Here is a 6056-nt window from a genome sequence, read left to right as displayed (position 1 = left end):
ACCACTGGGGTTTAAATTAATTAAATTAAAGAAGCATCCTTATAATCACTGGTGTGCTGTCTCATACATACATACAAAAGTATACCCGATGATCCTGGTGGAGGGAAACCAACCCAGGGATGTGCACCCATAAGAAAGCCACTTGGGAGAGTGCTGTGGTCAACCTCATGCTCATCAGCATATATCTTGCCACCCAATCGTTCTTATGACTGCCTTAAGACTTGATTCCTGAGTCCACACCCTCTGATGACCTTGTTTATCCTTTATCTCCTCTAGAAACTAAACTCATGTCTGAGACTATAAAAGAAAATTTGGAGGGGGTTTATGCAAAAGTCTTCCTCCCGTGGAGAAAATAAAAGGATTACTTCACCTATTTATAGACTATAGGGGTTTACAAAATGTATATGTATAGAACATAGGTCAACAAAATCACTGTTAAGAATAAATATTCTCTGCCCTTAATTACTGTTTGATTGTCTATGTAGGGCCAATATTTGGATTAATTTGTCAGAATTCACCAAGATGATGAATAGAAAACAGCTTTTAATACCTGTCAATATGAATATTTAGTTATACCTTTCGGTTGAACCCCTTCCCACCCAGTGCTGTACAGCGGGAAGTGACTTGCTGCCCAGCAGAGTATATGTACAGCGCCCTGATTGGCCAGGTGCAGGTCAAGGGGTGACTCTCTTCAAAGTATATCAAGCTCAAAGTGCCATCATATAAAATGGCTCCTCGCTTGCTTGGACGATTTCAAATCATCAAGAAGATAAGTCCGCTATACTTTAAGTTGAAACATCCTGATTCTCTTTGAGTGCCTAATTCTTTTCTTATCTCTCTTCTCAAGTTAATAGACTTCAATCGGTACTCGTTCTACTCGTGCTTCTTCTCTAGTCAGTTTTAAAGATACTTACAGTACGAGGTCAAAAATATTCTTGGTATGAAGAAGATAGGCGCCCAAACATATTTCCTGGTAGACTGGAAGGGATTTGGTCCAGCAGAAAGGTCATGAGAGCCAGTGAAGAATATTGACACTCATCTCCTTTTAAATAAATGAACACTCAGCATGCCAGCTGCAAGTTGCGGCCTGTATGCTCCATTCTAGCCCTCCAGCTTGTGTGCTCATGTCTGACCTAAAAGGCCAGTGCATGTACTACTAAATCTTTCCCTAGCAAATGGCTGAGGTTCCCTTGGTATTTAAAGTACCTTCCCCAGTGAGAGTGTGCCTGAGATTAGGTTCCCCTGTGACAAACAAATGTGTTTGTTCATTTTGAGCTTCAGCGATTTGGCTGCATTTATCCTGCGTTATTTCTAACTTTGTTTCTGCACCCATCCTGTCTATGTGCCCCTGTCAGTTCAGTTTGGTTCTGTACATGTTTCAGTTAAATACCCAGTTTGTGCTTCTGTCAGATTCCCAGTCTTTTTGCCTTGTCTATGCCTCCACTAGAGGTGAGCAAATAGAAGTTGTCGAAGTGGAATTTGATCCGAATTTCAGGAAAAATGGCTGCTGCATGTGTTAGGACATGGAGTAAAGAACTCTGGGAATGAGTGATCACCCATAATGCCATGCATGCACCCAATCAGCAGCCAGCCAGCCCCAGTGATGTCACAACCCTATAAATAGCCTCAGCCATCTTGGATTCTGCCATTTTCCAGTGTACTTAGTGCAGGGAGAGACATCAGCAGGGGCTAGGGACAGTGTTAGGAAGGACTTCATTGTGCTGAAAAAACTATTTACAAGTTCAGGTAAAGATTAGTCAAGGTGTACGGAAAGGATAGGGAGGCATCATCTACACTATAAAAGGAGAACAGGGTGCAAAAGGAGAGTGTACAGCCTAGGTAATAGGAGCGATTCTATTACACCTTGCTGCACTGACTGGGGATCCAAATTGCAGTTATACTGCTGCTTTTAGGTTGTTTGCACTATATGATACATCAGTAATTCCAGCAAACCTTGCTTGTGATTGGGGCGCAAGTTCGGTGTGATACAGCCATTTACGGGCTGTATTAATAGAAACAAATACGTACGTCCTATTAGCCGTTCTGCGTTAATTTTACATTGTTTTACTTTTTTGGGGTGGTGTATTAATAGGGAAAAAAAAGGAAAAAATATATGTCATAAGTGCCGTTCAGCAGTGAAGTTACTTTGTACTACAGTCATTTATGTGCGATATTAATGTACGTACGTCCCGTTATCCATTCTGCATTGAATTGTTATTGTTATATTTCTTTTTATGGGGTGTATTAATAGGGGAAAAAGTATGTCATAATTGCCGTTCAGCGGTGAAGTTACATTGTACTATAGCTATTTACATGGTGTATTAAAAGGAAATATAGATACGTCCCATTAGCCGTTCTGCAGTGAATTGTGATTGTTATATTTCTTTTTATGGGGTGTATTAATAGAGAAAAAAATATGTCATAATTGCCGCTCAGCGGTTAAGTTACATTTTTACTACAGCCATTTATGTGGTGTATGAAAAGTAAATATACGTACATCCCATTGGCCGTTCTGCGGTGAATTGTGATTGTTATATTTCTTTTTTTGGGGTGTAGTAATAGGAAAAAGAATACGTCTTAATTGCCGTTCTGTAGTAAATTGTGATTAACCCTTTCATGACCAAGGGTCATTGATGCCCCAGTGTCCAGGTCAAAATTTACAAATCTGACATGCGTTACTTTATGTGGTAATAGCTTTGGAACACTTTTACTTATCCACACCATTCTGAGATTGTTTTCTCGTGACACATTGTACTTCATGATAGTCATATATTTGAGTCAATATATTTCACCTTTATTTATGAAAAAATCCCAAATTTACCAAAAATTTAGAAAAATTCACAATTTTCCAAATTTCAATTTCTCTGCTTCTAAAACAGAAAGTAATACATAATAAAATATTTATTACTTAACATTCCCCATATGTCTACTTTATGTTGGCATCATTTTGGAAATGTCATTTTATTTTTTAGGACGTTAGAAGGCTTAGAAGTTTAGAAGCAATTCTTACAATTTTTAAGAAAATTTCCAAAACCCACTTTTTAAGAACCAGTTCAGGTCTGAAGTCACTTTGTGGGGCTTACATAGTGGAAACCCCCATAAATGACCCCATTGTAGAAACTACACCCCTCAAGTTACTCAAAACTGATTTTACAAACTTTGTTAACCCTTTAGGCGTTCCACAAGAATTAAAGGAAAATGGAGATGAAATTTCTAAATTTCACTTTTTTGGCAGATTTTCCATTTTATAATTTTTTTTCTTTAACACATTGAGGGTTAACAGCCAAACAAAACTCAATATTTATTACCCTGATTCCGCGGTTTACATAAACACCCCACATGTGGTCGTAAACTGCTGTACGGGCACACGGCAGGGCGCAGATGGAAAGGAATGCCATACGGTTTTTGGAAGGCAGATTGTGCTGGATTGGTTTTCTGAACGCCATATGTTTTTTATTTTTCTGCCGATCGTCTTGCGCAGGGGCTCGTTTTTTGCAGAAAGTGTTGAGGTTTTTATTGGTACCATTTTTGGGTACATAGGATTTTTTGATCATTCATTATTACACTTTATGGGGCAAGGTGACCCAAAAATTGGCTGTTTTGGAACAGTTTTCATTTATTTATTTTTACAGCGTTCATCTGAGGAGTCATGTGATAGTTTTATAGAAAAGATCGTTACGGACGTGGCAATACCTAATATGTATACTTTTTATTTATTTAAGTTTTACACAATAATAGCATTTCTGAAACCAAAAAAATGATGTTTTAGTGTCTCTATAGTCTGAGAGCCATAGCTTTTTTATTTTTTGGACGATTGTCTTAAATAGGGTATCATTTTTTGCGGAACGAGGTGACGGTTTGATTGGTACTATTTTGGGGGTCATAAACCTTTTTGATCGCTTGCTATTGCTATTTTTGTGATGTAAGGTGACAAAAATAGCTTTTTTGACACTGTTTTTTTTATTTTATTTTTATGGTGTTTATCGGACGGGGTCTATCATGTGATATGTTTATAGAGACGGTTGTTACGGACACGGTGACACCTAATATGTGTAGTTTATTTCATTTTTTTCTTTTTTTTTTATAGAAAAAGGCAATTTATTTTTTTAATTTACATTTTTATTTATTTATTTATTTTTCATTTTTATTATTTTCACTTTCTTTTTTTATCAAGTCCCACTTGGATCATGAAGATCCAGTGAAGCTGATGGCTGTACTATACTTTGCAATGCTCTTGCATTGCAAAGTATAATACTATTAGATGCCCTGTAATGCCCTGTAGGTGGCAACAGCGGACGCTTTTGCAAAGCGTCCGGTTGACATGGCAACCATCGGGTGCCGCAATCACAGCGCTGCAGCCCCGATGGTTGAGAGAGGGAGCTCCCTCCCTCTATTAACCCCATAAATGCCGCAATCGCGGCATCTATGGGGTTACAGGAGAGTGTCAGCATAGAGCTGACACTCTCTGCAGATGGCGGCGGCTCAGTAATGGAGCCGCCGCCATCACACACAGCAGGGGGATCGGGGGGGTTCGGGGGAAGCACTGGAAAGGGGGTGGGGTGGTCGGGGGGGTATGGCCGCCAATATTGAGGGAGGCTGGGGCAGGAGGGGCGGGTGAGAATGAATGCATGGGGCGGGGAGGGGGCGGACCGCATCAGGGCAGCTGCCTGCCTCTAGATGAGCTGCAGGCGGACACAAGTGGGGGCTTGGAGGGGCACAGATGGGGTGCACAGCCACAGATCGGGGGCACAGATGGGGGGTATTATGAGGACCCTACCTGATTTCATGCTCTGATCTGCAGAGCGCAGATCAGAGCATGAAGCTGGCATTTTTTTCACTGCCGCGATCCGATTGGTTAGTCTGCACAGACTAACCAATCGGATCGATTGTCGGCAAGGGGCCACTCTGATTAGTCCCTTGCCGGCATTACTAGACTGTATGCTGTCCGTGACAGCAGCAGGGCTCGGGCAGAAGCTTTAATCCAAGCGCTTTGCAGCGCTTGGATTAAAGAGCTGGTTTGACGTTTATACACGTGGTAGCTGCACGGGGTATGTGCAGCTATCACGTATATATACAGATTGCGGACGGGAAGAGGTTAATAAATTCCCCCCCCCCCAAAAAAAAATAATAATAATCTGAATTGCAGTTCAGCATTAAAGTTACATTGTACATTGGGGGGTATAATTTTAATTTAATTATTTTATTATACAGTATGTCAGACAGGTGACAGGCCCATCAAAGGGAACGGGCAGTGGCCAAAATGTTTCTGTTGCAGGGAGCAGAAGGCGGAATATGGCAGCAGGAGTCACAGTGAGAGGCCTGAACTCCCGGTGTCACCTAGCGGTCGTGTCTCGAACAGCAACCCAGCAGTGCTTGAATGGTTGACCCGGTGTTCGAGTTTGTCGCAAGTGACATCAGACACCCCCAGCCAAGAGTCAGGGAGCAGGCCCTGTGCCCCCAACTGTCCTCAACCTTCCTCTGTCAGTTTCAGTTTCCTCAGCGTGAGAAGTATTATATGGTGTAGGCGCGGCTCGGCTCCACTTTACAGCGAGGATGCGATACTAGAGGACAGTCATCAGCTACTGCCCAGCCAATATCTGGAGGAGACATCCACCACTTGCTCCAGTAGGCGGGCAAGTAGTGATGATGAGTCGCATGGGAGCAGGTGTTGCAAGCGGTCAGGCTCCTGGCCCTGAGACCATTGAGGGGGACATCAGTGACGTGCAGACAGTAGCGGAGGATGATGATGTAGCTGATCGCACTTGGGAGATGGGTGATGAAGGGGCTTCATCATCATCAGAGGGAGGCAGCTTGCGCATGAGGAAGCAGCTGAGCCAGCAGTGTGGTAGCGTGGCTGTGAGTCAGCAGGGTTGGAGCAGGTGTTAGTCCGGCGGAGGAGGTGAACATGACTATTTGCAGAATTTGTGGGCAGAAGGTGAAGCGTGGCCAGGATGCCAATGTTGGCACCACAGCCCTGCGTCAACACATGCAGCGTCACCATAAAGTGGCCTGGGAGAACTGTCGGTCCGATGTGGTGGTCCAGCCTGCCGCAGCAA

This window comes from Bufo bufo, chromosome 3 (assembly GCF_905171765.1).
Source record: "Bufo bufo chromosome 3, aBufBuf1.1, whole genome shotgun sequence".
NCBI lineage: Eukaryota > Metazoa > Chordata > Amphibia > Anura > Bufonidae > Bufo > Bufo bufo.
The sequence above is the reverse complement of the archived record's forward strand: the minus strand, read 5'-3'. Positions refer to the sequence as shown.